General features: G+C 43.8%; 1 protein-coding gene across 1 annotated transcript in view; it reads right to left on the bottom strand.

The window, feature by feature from the left end:
* Window positions 1–16,229, bottom strand: part of NRXN2 (neurexin 2) — a 1,120,399-nt gene that overhangs the window by 986,010 nt on the left and 118,160 nt on the right.

Raw genomic sequence — 16,229 nt, 5'->3', positions numbered from 1 at the left:
AGATCACTGAGCTTGGTAGTCTGCTTGATGAAACAGAACAGTGGTTTGAGGACTACGAGAGGCATTTGGAAGAGGTGAGAGCATAGGTTTCTGCTTTGGTAAGCTCATAGGCAGACATTTTTTATAAGCTCAAGGATCTGGAAAACAGGTCACAGAGGAGCAACAAGGCTCAAAAGACTTCCTGAAACTAGCAAGTTTGAGGACACTATCTCAGTAATGCAAAAAGTCAGCAAAGCCTTGCTAGCTAATAATGTTGATGAGTCAACAGAGCTAGAATAGGTGCCTGTACATATCGAGATGGCTCATAGAGCTTTCGGCCCCCAGCTGGGGAGCATCCCCAGCAATATAAGTTGCATGCTTTAGAGACTATATGGTTAAAGAGAAGATTCTGGCTAAAGCAAGAAATAAAAGCACTCTTCTATGGGAGGGCCATAAGTTAGCTACATAGTGATCTCACCACGTTGACATTATGATGGCAAGAAGACCACCAAGCTCTGTAGTAATAATGTGCAGTATCAGTTGTTCCCTTTTCACCTGTTATTCACTATGGGCCGGATTTTAAAAGGGTTACGCACATAAGGTATGTGCGTAACCCTTTTAAAACCCCCCTGCGTGCGCCGAGCCTATTTTGCATAGGCCCTGCATGCGCCAAGCCTATTTTGCATAGGCTCGGCGGCGCAAGCAAGCCCCGGGACGCGCGTAAGTCCTGGGGCTTGCCTGGGGGTGCGTGTCGGGAGTGACATGCCCCGACACAGCGGCCTGTGTCGGGGCCTGCCGGGCCTGCGCGCGTAAGTTACTACTGCCCCGAGGCAGCTCCGATTTCGGAGCGGCCTTGGAAAGAACGGGCAGCGCGCGCAAGGTGCACAAATGTGCACCCCCTTGCACACGCTGACCCCGGATTTTATAAGATACGTGCGGCTACGTGGGTATCTTATAAAATCCCGCGTACTTTTGTTCGCGCCTGGTGCGCGAACAAAAGTATGCGCGCGCATAGATTTGTAAAATCTACCCCTATGAGCGGCAAGAACTACAAAAGCAAGGAGGAGGTTATAACGGTGATGCGAAAGGCAGGCCTGAAGATAGCGGACTTATTGCTTGAGAATACAAAAAAATCATGGGCTCTCCTCCTTAGTGCAGCAAGCATTCTCAAAGTGGCAGGGGGTACTGTCTGGAAAGTGCTTTGCAAAATGTTCATAACAGGCTGCATAATTGGCCAAGATGCTGGAGAATGTCTCCCCTTTTCACTAACTTATCACAGTTGAGATGAAGAGCAGATCAGTTATTTTCAGTTGGTGAGAGTGACATTACAGTCCTGCTAGTGTCCTAGTTTACTGACCGTACCCTGCAGTTATAGATCTGATTTTCTCTTTGGTTCTGAGTTTCATGCTCTATGTTATATGATTGGGGGGTGATCCATCAAGGAATGGAGTTATTCCTCCATAGGTTTCTGTCCTATTTGACTATTCTGGATGGGATATTAAGGATTCCCATGGGAGTGGATAGTGGAGTGGACAGTGGAGTGCCTCAGGGATCTGTATTGGGACCCTTACTTTTCAATATATTTATAAATGATCTGGAAAGAAATACAACGAGTGAGATAATCAAATTTGCAGATGACACAAAATTGTTTAGAGTAGTTAAATCACAAGCAGATTGTGATAAATTGCAGGAAGACCTTGTGAGACTGGAAAATTGGGCATCCAAATGGCAGATGAAATTTAATGTGGATAAGTGCAAGGTGATGCTTATAGGGAAAAATAACCCATGCTATAATTACACAATGTTGGGTTCCATATTAGGTGCTACAACCCAAGAAAGAGATCTAGGTGTCATAGTGGATAACACATTGAAATCGTCGGTTCAGTGTGCTGCGGCAGTCAAAAAAGCAAACAGAATGTTGGGAATTATTAGAAAGGGAATGGTGAATAAAACGGAAAATGTCATAATGCCTCTGTATCGCTCCATGGTGAGACCGCTCCTTGAATACTGTGTACAATTCTGGTCGCCGCATCTCAAAAAAGATATAATTGCGATGGAAAAGGTACAGAGAAGGGCTACCAAAATGATAAGGGGAATGGAACAACTCCCCTATGAGGAAAGACTAAAGAGGTTAGGACTTTTCAGCTTGGAGAAGAGACGACTGAGGGTAAACAGTGGAGTGCTTCAGGGATCTGTACTTAGAACGGTGCTTTTCAATATATATATAAATGATCTGGAAAAGAATATGATGAGTGAGCTTATCAAACTTGCAGATGATACAAAATTATTCAGAGTAGTTAAATCACAAGCGGATTGTGATATATTACAGAAGGACCTTGCAAGACTGGAAGATTGAGCATCCAAATGGCAGATGAAATTTAATGTGGACAAGTGCAAGGTGTTGCATATAGGGAAAAATAACCCTTGCTGTAGTTACACAATGTTAGGTTCCATATTAGGAGCTACCACCCAGGAAAAAGAAAGATTTAGGCATCATAGTGGATAATACTTTAAAATCATCATCTCTATGCTACAGCAGTCAAAAAAGTAAACAGAATGTTAGGAATTATTAGGAATGGAATGGTTAATAAAACGGAAAATGTCATAATGCCTCTGATCGCTCCATGATGAGACTACACCTTGAATACTGTGTACAGTTCTGGTCGCCACATCTCAAAAAAGATATAGGTGCGATGGAGAAGGTACAAAGAAGGGCAACCAAAATGATAAAGGGGATGGAACAGCTACCCTATGAGGAAAGACTGAAGAGGTTAGGGCTGTTCAGCTTGGAGAAGAGACGGCTGAGGGGGGATATGATAGAAGTCTTTAAGATCATGAGAGGTCTTGAACGAGTAAATGTGAATCTGTTATTTACACTTTCAAATATTAGAAGGACTAGGGGACATTCTATGAAGTTAGCAAGTAGCACATTTAAGACTAATCGGAGAAAATTCTCTCTCAATCAACGCACAATTAAGCTCTGGAATTTGTTGCCAGAGGATGTGGTTAGTGCAGTTAGTGTAGCTGGGTTCAAAAAAGGTTTGGATAAGTTCTTGGAGGAGAAGCCATTAACTGCTATTAATCAAGTTTACTTAGGGAATAGCCACTGCTATTAATTACATCAGTAGCATGGGATCATCTTAGTGTTTGGGTAATTGCCAGGTTCTTGTGGCCTGGTTTTGGCCTCTTTTGGAAACAGGATGCTGGGCTTGATGGACCCTTGGTCTGACCCAGCATGGCAATTTCATATGTTCTTATGTTATTGAGACAGCAGAAGGTTGTGAAAGTGTATAATTGACAATCAGGTGGCAGCATTGCAAATATCTTCAATGGAAGTGCCCTTTAGATGAGCCACTGAAGTCGTGATGAGCTTGACCAGGTCTTATCTATAAGCCAGCCAGTGCATAACAGTGCACTATTCAGTCCACTACCCAATTAGACAGAGTTTTTTGGCAACTGCCTGTCCCAATCTATTGGGATCAAAGGATACGAACAGTTGAGAAGCTTGAGAATGAGACTGAGTCCTTTTCAAGTAATAGGCTAGACCAAGAAGTGACCAGCCCATTCTTCTCTGTTCACATGAGAAGTTGGAAAGAAAGTAAGCAGCAGAATAGTTGGATTATTGTGGATTGCAGATACCACTTTTAAAAGAAACAGGATGAATACAGAGAATCACCCTGCAGTGAAAATCTGCAGTTATCAAATGTAAGAAACTAGCAACTGCAATTCACGTACTCTTTGAGACAAGGTGATGGCTATAAATAACATTTTCCAGGTGAGAAACTTCAAGTCCACCAACTCAAGAGGTTTGAAGGGAGTTTTCATAAATTAAGTAAGAATTATGTTGAGGTCCCAATACACTAGAGGTTTACTGACCAGAGAGTCTTGGAATGCCACAAACCTTTCATGAAGTTTGATACTAACAGATGGGGGGAGATTGGAGCTCCTTCTACCTGCTGGTGATACACCACAATGGCATTTAGATGAGCTTTAGCCGAAGAGGTATTTAGGCCTGCAAATGAGAGGAGGAATAGATATTGCAGCAAATCCCTTAGGCCACAAGAGAAGCGATCCAGCCAGTGGAAGAAACTCTTCCACTTGAAGCTGTACGATCTTCTGGCTGAAAGCTTTAGTCAAAATCAACACATCTTCCATATCCTTAGGAAGCAATAAGGAGGAGACGCTGCATATTCAACTTCTATGTCATGAGGGTCAGCGATGGCTGGCTTAAATGGCAGAGTCCGTTACCCTACTGTGTGATGAGATCAGAGAGCTCCCCAAAGAAACTGGAAACTGAGCTAATAGAAGACAAGATATAAACATTACATTTGACATGGCCATGCCGGTGCTGAGAATCAATCTCACCTTCTCTTGAATGACCTTCTCAATAGTGCTGGCAATGAAAAGAGTTGGCAGATAAGCATAGTGTATTGTATTTAATTTTTAAAAAGTTATAACGCTTAGTCAGAATGATTTAAAGCAGTTTACAGTAGAAACAAAAATAGTAAAAAAAAACACAGATAAAATAAAACTCATAAAATAGCTAAAACAATAAAAAATCTGGAGCAGAAGAATGTCAGCATTACACACAAGGAAAACACAAATATGGTTCAGAAGGAAAATAGTATCAATTTTCAGTATTGAAAGTCTACCTTGTGATAGGGGCAAAGACCAATCGGTGCCATTTTGGAAAATGGTGAAGACCAGGCCTGGGGTTAGAGGGCACCCATAACAGAACTTTTGCACTTTGGCAGCAAAGTGCCAACAAAGACAAGACCTTACCAGAACAGACTTTGAAGAAGCTCCACATCAAGATGGATGGCACAGAGTTCAAATAGAAGAGATGACTGGATACCATGCACAGGAGCCTATTCCCTGGAATGTACTCCCCCAGCAGACAAAAAATGAAGCAGTACTTACTACCTTCCAAATGTCACTGAAGGCTTACCTGTTCAAACAAGCTTTTAGTTCATATTAACAGAATCCTTAATACGCAAGCTATTTTAAAAATCTTTTAGTCTAGCACCAGTCAAAAAGAGCCAGTTACCGCAGCAGGTTTTAGTCTTAATTTATATCTTTTTTATTATTTGAATTTGTTTTTATTTCTATTGTTTTGATGTTTATTATCTAGATTATTTTAAATGTTATAAAATGTCTTGGTCCAAATTATGATTATTTTATTGTAAATCACTTAGTAATGTTGGTAAGCAATTCATAAATTTTTAAATAAATAGATATGAACAAGGATGGCATTTGTGCTGGGGAGATCCTGCCCTACCTCAGCGTCAAAGTCAGCTTTGTTCCAGCAGAGGACAGCACCAATAGAATACGCTCATCCCCTAACCTGAAATGGATCCAGGAATCATCGCCACAAGGTGGGGCAGCCTTGACGATTTGCGGGAACAAGGGAGAGATGCACTGCGAGTACTTCATCAAGGAGTGGTTCTGCTGCACCTTCTTCAGGACTTCCATTTTCCATTCACAGTGTTGCTGCATCTATGGGAACATCCTATCTCAGCTGCAGAAGTTGGCACAGTCATCGTCCTGCCCCAGGCAGCTATAGCAAACCAACGGGGTGATACCTCAAGCCGCAGCAGTGCTCTAACGTGCATTTAATAGCATATACTGTGTGATATACGCAATAACTTGCATGGCTCAGCCCTGGAACCCTCATTACAATAAGCTTTTTTGCATGCAAAGAAGGTCATTAATAGGCAATTTGATGTAAATATTTTATCTCGGTCAACCAAGAACGTAGTCAGCCGCAACAAAATAACACCAGCTTTTTAAAAAGCGGTAAATATGACACGGCTCCTGCATCACATTTAAAGTGCCTGGAACCTTAAAAAAATCAAGTGCCGCAACTACAGAAAAGGTTGAGCGTGAGTCAGGGCTGAATTGTATCCAATCATGTGCAGTGGCGGTGACAATGCCCCCCCCCCATTTGTAAATAAGAGTAATTGGTCCAATCCGCAGACCTTGTCCCAGTCACGTGACATAGGCAAAGTTGGGTTGAATAGTGGCATCAACCGGGCGGAGTGCACCTCGACCCCATCACTGGACGGTTTCATAATTTTAAGTTTTGGGGTGCAAGGGGGGTCAGGAGGTGGGGGGTTCCTTGAACCCCATCTTTGGAAATTCACACCTTTGAGAGGGAGGAGGAGGAGAAGGGGAACTATAATCCACCGAGTTGAAGTGCTTATTGGGGTGGGGGTTAGGGACCCCTGAACCACCAATTACTTGTATACAACTTTAGAGGGGGGACCCTGGAACCAACAATTAATTTTATTTACAAATTTGGGGGGGGGGGAGGTGCTGTCACCGCATGTGAATTGAACTTTTTTTTTTTTTTTTTTTTTTTAAATGTAGGATTCAGGGCCGCCTTGAGTGGTGGCCCCGGGAGGTTGAGTGGGAGTCAGTCCTGACTCCCACTCAACCTTTTCTTTAGCCGCTACAAAATTCTTTTTAGGTAGCAGCTCTTTAAGGTGATGGTGGTCCATTGAGGTTGGGGCCACCATCACACCTGATGGGCCACTCGCCACATTCTTTTGTTTGGCGGTGTGACAAAAGAATGCACCATAGAACTGTGATCTTTTTTGAAGGAGTGGCCCCACTATCATGGCGACACCCCCCTGCAATAGTGGGACCCCTCCCATGAAAAACAATTGTGCCTTAGTGGCTCTAGAGTAGACCCTAATGAGAATCTGTGATGGACATCTGACACCCACAGATTCAGACCTTGAAGCTGCTGACCACAATCATCTTGGCCTCTGATTTTTCCATGTTACTTTTTTTTTTTTTCATAGAACTGAAAAGTTCTGTTGAGAAGCTGCCAAGACAGCATCATGAAAAAGCAAAAATGATGCAATGAGGCAGAAAAAGGAGGCCACACAACAAGCTGCAGAGAGAGACTGGAAAACACATCCATGTGGTAAGCTCAGATGAAGTAAGACTGAAGTGCTCACAAAGCAGCACATGTGCACAGGGACTCCTGTACATGCTCAGCAAAGCCTTTACTGAGCTCTGAGAGTTGGGTCTGTGTCGATGCCATTGGATACCATCACCTCACAGCTAATTCAGGCCTATAAGTCAACAAAGAAAAAGAGGCCACTGTGGTTTTCTAAAAAATTGGCTGAAAAGGTAAGGAAAAATGCTTAACATTCATTAACTACAAGAGATCGCAAAAAGAGTAGGACAGGCAAAAAAATTTGGAGAAGAGAAGCTGGGAAAGTAACTTAAATTTTTAATACAACTGTTATTTTACTGTTTTTATATTGATTTTTAGGTTTATCATTTTACTTTGTTTTATGTAATTTATATAATTTTATTTTATCCTGATGGTTTTATGCTTCATTTTAAAGTTTTGTCTCTCGTTTTGTTTTTTTACTATTATGTATATATTTAATTTGTACATCGCTTTGAGCTCTTTTTGCAAAAGTGATTAATTAAATCCTTGATAAAGATAGCAAAGGCACAAAAAGAATCAAAACTAATACAGTAAAAGTGCAGTAGAGGAGTAGCCTAGTGGTTAGAGCAGCAAGCTGAGAACCAGGAAAGGCCAGGATTCAAAGCATTTCTGCTCCTTGTGACCTTGGGCAGGTCACGTCACCCTCCACTGCCTCAGGTACAAGCTTAGAGTTGTATTTATTAAGCTTTTTCCCCCCCACTGACACAGAATAGGGAAAAAGCCTTAGTAAATCAGACCCTTAGATTGTGAACACTCTGAGGACAGGGAAATACCAATTGTACCTGAATGCATGAAGTGGCTGAGCAATCAAGAAAGGTGGAATCTATTTTTGAGGTAAATATTAGTGAGAGGAGAAAATGCAAAAATAGGTGTATTCAAAGGTGAAGGGGGTAGCGGGAATATGTAGAGGCTGATGAGGAGAAAGTGGAATCACTTTGCAAATATTTCTGTTTGGAAGAGCCAGGAGTAAGACCACAGATTGAAATCTAACTCCCTTCCATTCCTATCAATTTTCAGAAGACTGTTCATAAGAAGCTATCAAAACTAATAGTAGATAAAGCAATGGGGCCATATAAGATACAGTGCATTCAAGAGTATTACGGGAACTTAGTGCAGTTCTGGCAGCCACATTGTCTGATCTTCTTTAGAGTCAAGAGTGGTTCCAAAGGACTGGAGACAAGCAGAGGTGGTGACTTTCCACATAGGTGGAAGGAAAGAGGGGTCCAAGAACTACATGCCAGGCACTCTGACCCCGGTAGTGAGTAAACTGATGGAATTCTTGGTAAAACAGAGGACAGTGCAGTTTCTGCAATCCAACAGGTTACAGGATATGAGGCAGCAGAGTTTTACCAAAGGTAAGTCTTCTCAGATGAATCTAATCAATTCCTTTGACTGGGTGATTAGAGAGTGAGACGAGGGAAGAGCACCAGATCTAGTACATTTGGATTTCAGCAAGGCAGTTACATGGCCCTGCATAGGCAATTTATTTGTGCTGTATTCTTGCTTTGCATGTATCAGTGTGATGCCTGCACTGAGGGTGGAGCAAGATCCGCTCTTCAGCTGCTGTATATGTATTAGTGCAACGCCTGCGTGGGGCTCCGATAGCGACTGGTATCTGTCAGTACCCCCTAATTTATTAAGATTCAGAATGACAAGACCAAGAAGAGCTTTAAAAGAAAAAACATGATGGAGTGACCCAAAGGATGGAGGGGAGGACATGCAATTGCTGCCATGAAAGTCAATTAATAAGGCACTCCTCGGTGGAGAGAGAGGGAACAGTTTGGATCAAAGTCTTTTAATGCTCATGCCCCACCCCCACCCCTGCCCAAAATAAAAAAATTTGAAAGCAGGGAGGATGGCAGTGGGTGTGGACCAGTTGCAGGTAGCAGAGGTGTACTAGAAAAGGGAAGAGGGAGGCAGCAGGGAACAGCTAGGACTACCTCATCAAAACAGAGAATGCATTTAATAGGAAAGCCCCCAAGCATCAATCTGTGAGTAACAAAGCCTGAGAAGACACTGCATCAAATGCAAAATGCAAGCAAAACTTGCCACTAACTGGTGATGAAATGTGGAACAAATGCCAGCAGGGCCCAAAAGGAGCTTCCTGAGAATTCATTTCCCCCTAAATTCTGAACAGGGGAGTGGAAAGGAGGAGGTTAATGGAATGAGCTGTAAGAAAGAGGGAAAGAAAGGAGACTATGAGAGAGGACTTGGGGCAATTATAGAGCCTGGCTGAAGGGGGCTGATGACTGGCACACTTGCCACAGGTAAACTAGCACTCTAATATATTTGTTGCTATTGAAAGCTGGATTTTGGGGTGTCTGTGGTGGGGAACAGCCATACGGATGTTTTCAGATCTACACACATATGCATACTGCCCCATTCCTGAACAAGCACACCAAGGGCAGACACAGACACACACAGGATACAGCACAAGCAGCAGCAGAAAGGAAAATCTAAAGATAACTCCTGGGCAAATAACAGATCCTAAGTCCTTTCAGCTCTCTCAGAGTATCGATTCTGACAGAAATGAATTGTAAAGTGAATTAAACATAGGACTCTTCACCTGCAAGCACCAGAGCAGAGAGGCAGCATCTGAAGAAGCACAAGTTAAGAAAGGGCAGCCAAGGTCCCGAGAGAGAGAGCGCAAGGGACCCCCTCTGACAGACAGCAGAGGGAGAGATGCAGAAGTGTATCTGTTATCTGGGAGACAAAGAGCACAGGGGTATCTGAGAGCCACACACACACACACAAAGAGAGATAGGGATAGGGAAAGGAATAATCTGACAGACAGAGAGAGGGCAGAGGACAGCAGGAAGAGAGGCGTGTATGGGGTTTTATTTCTACGATATCAAAGAGACAGAGAAACATGCTTCCATCTTTCTTGCTGCCTTCCCACCCTCTCCTATCCCAACTCCCCCTTGCCCACTTTCTATCTCTGGATTTATAGACATCTTCCAAGCCCACAAAGTTCAGAAGATAAATTGAGAATGGCTCCCCTTTCCCCAACCTCTATTAGCGATCAGTGCCTGGCCCCAGTACCCATAAAAGAGGAAATATTATTAAAACAGCATGAATAATGCCTCTCCTTTCTCCCCTAGACCCCCCTCCCAAAACAGAATTTGATGTTCACTCTGTCAAATCAAGAAGAAAAATGTTTGATTGAAAATACATATATATCTATATAAGCAGGCTGGGGCATTAGTCTCATCTCAGCTTTGACATTTCCCTGGTATTTTCAGAGCAGATTACTTCCACCCCTCCTGCTAATGACATCTAAATCCTTTCTCCCCCCTCCTCCTTCCCTTCTCCCCCAAACAAATGTAAGTGCTATGAGCAAGGGCAGAAGAGACCGGGGGGGGGGGGGGAGATTTTGGCAGCCTAGGAAGAAGAGTGTGCAGATGGGGAGAAATAAAGAGAAGGAAGCAGCCTGGAGGAAGGGCATTCAATGGGACATTAGCAAAGGGACAGAGATGATCGGAAGGCGGGGGGGGGGGGGAGGCTGGGGAAAAGAAAGAGGCAGTCTTTGGGTAGAGAACATCTTTGTGATTGCTTTGATAATTTTAAGGCTGACTGGTTTTGTGTATCTCCAGCTCACTCCCTCTAGATGTTTATTTCTTTTATTTTCATCTTATTTACCTATACATGCGTGCCACTATTCATCTTCTAACAAACTTGCTCAGGTGATATCTGTCTCCTACTGAAAATGGCTGGGGAAACTGTACTGAACAAGTTTGGGCCTTGCTATCCACACCTGCCCAAATCTCTGCCATCAAACTACCTCATTTGCACATTCTCCGAAACACTTATTCACCCCAGCTCCACAGGAAAGAACAAAAAAAGCCCCAGCATTCCCCCACATATACATGAAGAAAACATGTATTGCAGTCCAGAAACAAACTGCCAATTCCTTAGCATGCTGCAAGGTGAGAGGAAGTGCTGGCAGGCAAGGATAACATAGATTTAAAAACAACAACAAAAATCACTTCTTCTCACCTACACAATCTTTCTTCTTTATCCTTCAAGTATAGCTTTCCTATCCATGAAGGGATGGCATTCACAGGACACTAGTCACACCACTTTCCCTTACACATACACCATGCAGTCTTCAAACCCCGCTTTGCTGTCATGGCCTCACAACCGTGCAACCCCTTTCCACACTGGCCAGTAAGGTTAGCAGCACTGACCACCAGCGTCTCATCTGTCACACACAAGAGCTCCATCCTTGTATCACCCATCCTGCATCCCCAGCAGTCATGTCATAATAAAAGAGCTTCTCTCTTCCTTCATCCCATTCCTGTATGCACCCTACCACCTTATACAACATAGCCATCTTAAACATGGCTCCCACAGTGCCTTCTTAAGTTAGGAGGCCCTGTATTCCTCCTGCTATCACTGCTCTAAATAGGCATGTATGTCAGTACTCATGGAGGGAACCATGCCATACACCTCATTCTTTGGAGGCCAAAGAATGAGTACGGACATGCACTGTACCTGCCCAACCTCTAAATTGTACAGAATAACTCTCAGTTGTGCCTAGGCAGAGCAAACAGATGTGGGCCCAAGCTGTTACAGTGAACCACAAAATTAACATGCCAGCATCATGTGATCTTGTTCAATGTCTAAGAGAATGGATGATAGTCAGCACATCTGCCACATCCATCAGCTAACACCACATCCATTCCTGCAGCTGGACTTCTAGCACCTGTACTTAAAAGACTTATTCCTCCTCTGAACTGGAGTTAATATATTCAAGGGAGAGGCAAATGAAAGCCATGTATTAATTATATTAACACTGAACAATAAAAAGTTTAAACATAAAAGCCATGTATCTAGGAGGCATGGCAAAGGCACTAGGTGTGCCATCATGGCTTGCTCCACTAAGGACAGGGACAAGATACCATGCTTGGGCAAAGGTCAAGTACTCTGGAGCAAGCGATTCTTCTGCCTGAAGCAGTCACTATTCCCTTCATGATGGGCCCTTGGGTGCAGGAGGCCACCAGGAATATGAGATAAGAGCAAACCAGGAAGCAGGAACCAGGAATGGAGCAGGATCCAGGAATGACATAGGAACCAGGAAAAAAGCAGGAATTAGGCCAGTTGACCGGTGGTATCTTGGACAGAACTCCACGAAGACTGTTGGTCCAGTAAAGGTGTCTTAGACTAAAGCTCCTTATATCCAGCCCTCAATTTAGGACACACTCAGCTTCTGGAGGTAGGGCTCTCCCTAACTTTGCATTACTTGATATTTCCTACAGGATTCTTAATGAACCAGAACCCCTATGGCTCCACTGCAGGATCCCCTGGCTTTGAACCCCCGGGTAAAGAGCAAAGGTGGAAAGATACCAATGAGGAGAGCATTGCTCCTCCTGTGTGCTCCGTGTATCTTTATTCAAGCCCTTGCAAACAGCTTTTGAAGAGTTTGAAAACACATTGATAGTGGCAGAATGTTCCGTTTTACAACAGTAATTATTTAAGAAACCCCGCTTTAAGCCACTATTCACTATCCACTGCAGGCCAGTACCTCCAGGGAAGAACTGATCCCTATGTGACAAGATAATGCTATTACAACAAACTACACAACACAACCATGTAACAGTGCAGTTATCTGACAAGGCAACTATGTAACAGCACAACAATGTTACAGGGCAAGCAAGCTACAACAAACTCCATAACACGACAGCTATGGAACAGGGCAACCAAGTAACACAACAGTAATGAGGTAACTATAAAAAAAATAACTCAATGGAACACTGTAAAGCACCTGTGCGACAAGGCAACTAAGCAACAACACAGCTATGTAATAGCACAATTGTGTAACATACCCATGTAACAACATAGATATATTACAAGACACCTATGTAACAAGGTAACTATGCAACAATGCAATCACATAATTATATAACCAGATAATGCAACAAACTACAGAACAATGTAAGCATGTAACAATTGAATTAGGGGCCAACACATTTATGAAACAATACAAATCTAACAAACGGTGTGCTTCAGAGCTGATTCTCTAAGCAGACAATGATAAACTAGTGCAGTCACTGTTCAAATACTAGATGGAGTTCTGTATCTAGACCTTTTCAGGAGGTACAGAGGACACAGATATAAAATATCACCCCTTAGAAATGAAGCAGACTTTTTTTATTTGCAAGCTGGTATAGAAAAATCAGATCTCCATTTTAGTCAAAATTGTGGGCCTGTCCTAGGAGTAAACACACCAGTTGTATGCTCTCCTCTGAGGGCAAAACCAATCAAGGACATGATTTACCAGGGTTTTTGTATATATATGAAGTGGAAAAAATCCTTAGTAAATGAAGACCCTATGTGCTTGTGTCCTTCCACAAATGACAAGGTGATATCAAATAGTCCCACTAATTGCATCTGACTAAAGGGACACAGTGACCTGGGTTAACCAGACACGATGCGACACCCACAGCCTTAGCCATCAACTTGCTTTCTCATATCATATCTCACCCTTCTGTTCTACATCCATAGCATGCCCCTTCTTATCATTCCTTACGCACAGTAATAACCATCGTCCTGCCCACTCCTACCATGCTCAACCCTATGTCCTCTCTACTCAGAGTAATAACCATCACTCTGCCCCCTTCTATCATTCCTCATCCTGCCTCCTTTATACCCACAAACAGCCATCTCCCTGCATCCTCCTGGTATTCCTCATCCTGTGTTCTATAACTATCACACTGCCCCCTCCCATCATTCCTCACCCCATGTCAGCACTCTTCCTCCTACTATTATTCTTGACCTCATGTCCTCTACATCCAAACTAATAACCATCATTCGGACCCCTCTTGTTACTCCTCATCCAGTGTCCTCCACAGCAGCAGTATTAACCAACTACATAGGCAGGGGGTAAAGTGCTTCTACTGCTTAGGGCCTCTGTGGGATGGTGCGAAGGCAACAATCCCTGCCTTCTCCATCATCAGGTAATATGCAGAATCCAGATCTCACATACCAAAACCCATCCATCTGAGTAAAACCCAAAGCCAGCACCTTACCCCCCATTCCTTTTGCTGGCAGAAATGCACCTGGGCAAATTGGGACGGGCAGAGCAAGACCAAATGCAATTAGAGACTACCAAAAGTGGCAGACGACCCTTGGTCTGAGAAACAGATTGTCTGACTGACCACAGGACTTATCAAATCAGGCAGCAAGCTACTGCAGTTTTCACAAGCATCAAAACAAAGGGAAGGAAAAATAAAAAGAAAGAAAGCAAAAACAGCCAAAAGTTTCAGGCAGAATAAATATATATATATATATTTTATTTTTTGCAATACATTTAGAGGAACTCCCCTTTCCCACCTCCATACCCTAGAACATGCTTTTGCAGCTCCATTCTCAGATGAAACACAAATAAAACAAATTAAAAGAAGGCACTTTTAAATACATGACAGTACAATATGGGAAAATAACTAAGGAATATGAGAGAGAGAGAGAGAGAAAAGGAGAGAATACAGAGAAAAAGAAAAGAAAGGAAGGAAAATAGATTCATGTATTAATTATCAACACATGTACAAATTGTCATGCCAATACAGTTTCCTGAATCTGAAGCTAAATCTGAAAGAGAGGAGAGCAGAAAGAAGAGAGGAAAACCACCAGTTAATGGCAGTCACCCTAGTTGGAAAGTGGTTGCGACAGAGAAAGTGTCAATCACTGTGATGAGGACGGGACAGCTTTAAATCTGTAAGTCAGAGGAGAGGAGAAACCAAAACGAAAATACAGAAACAGAGGAGAAGAGAGAGGAAAGAAGAGAAAGGAGACAGAGCAGAAGGAAGAAAAAGGAGGCAGGTGATAAAAGAATATAAGAGAAAGGAGACAAAGAGAAAACATAAAGTACTGAGAAAGAGAACAAAGAGAAAGAAGAGGAATAAGGTAAATGAGAAAAGTAAAAAGGAAAGCCAGAAAGCATGTGGAGTCTATAGGTAGACAAGATGGCTTTTACGGTCTTCTGTGCTGGTGTATTTTATGTTCCTATGTAATAGGCCGATACAGTACCGACGCGTAAAAAAAGTGCGGCAGAGTTGGGCGCGCACATTTTAGTTCGCAAGCCGCTCGATTCAGTATTCAAATTAGACGCAAATCCAAGCAGCGGCAAAGGAGCGTCAAAAGCGCGCCTATGAAGCGGAAGGCGTTCGCAATCCATTTTACTGTATAGAGCGGTATACAGCACCTATACAGTATCCAGGGTGCGCTGGCGCCATACCTGTCATTTCAAATGTCATTTCAAATGTCATTCCAGCAGGTAAGTGGATGGTTCTTTTCTACAGACCCCGCATGGACACCGGGGCCGCTGCCCTGAGCATCCGGACGTTCTTGATCGGAGGCTACCCCCAACTTTCCACGTCCGGGCGCTTAAGGACATGCAAGGATGTCCGGGTGTCTGTGAAGGTCAGGGCCTCCAAGCATGGACGCCCAGAAAGAGACGGGAACGCTGCCTTCCAAACATCCATGACCGCTGCCTTGAGCATCCGGCCGGACGTCCAAGGTCGTGGCTTCCATTCATGGATGTTCCCGCTTCTTTCCGGGTGTCCATGATCAGAGGGGAGGCCCCGTTGCCTTACAATGTCCATGGCTGCCTTGAGCACCCGGTCGGACATCCAAGGTCGGGGCCTCTGAGCATGGATGTGCAAGGACGTCCAGGCGTCTGTGAAGGTCAGGGTATCTGTGAAGGTCGGGTTCTCCATCCATGGCCGCTGCCTTGAGCAGCTGGCCGGACGTCCAAGGTCGGGGCTTCCATTCATGGACGTTCCTGCCTCTTTCCGGGCGTCCATGATCGGAGGCCCCACTGCTTTCCAACGTCCATGGCTGCTGCCTTGGGCGCCCGGCTGGACATCCAAGGTCGAGGCTTCCGTTCATGGATGTTCCTGCCTCTTTCCGGACGTCCATGACTGAAAGGCCCCGCTGCCATTCCGGACGTCTGAAAGCTCTGCGTGTGCTCCACTTCTGTTGGGGTGATTTTCCCTTTTTATCCCATGTGCTCCACTTCTGTTTGGTTGATTTTGCTGACTGAACACCACACTAACGCCAGGGTCAGGGTAGGCGGTAAATATAGAGGTTAATGACGTGGTAAATAGGCTGGTTAAAAAAGCGATAATTTGGGCGCCCGTTACTGTATCGGGGGAATAGCTAATCCGATCATTAACATATCATATACATGCAGCAGGCGGAAATGGATACGCGTCTTTTTCGGCAAGCGCTAAGGACGTGTAAAAGCCGATACTGAATCGCGCTTCCATCTTACGTGCTCAAAACA

Source organism: Rhinatrema bivittatum, chromosome 8 (genome assembly GCF_901001135.1).
Source record: "Rhinatrema bivittatum chromosome 8, aRhiBiv1.1, whole genome shotgun sequence".
In the NCBI taxonomy this organism is placed as follows: Eukaryota; Metazoa; Chordata; class Amphibia; order Gymnophiona; family Rhinatrematidae; genus Rhinatrema; species Rhinatrema bivittatum.
The sequence above is the reverse complement of the archived record's forward strand: the minus strand, read 5'-3'. Positions and strand labels throughout refer to the sequence as shown.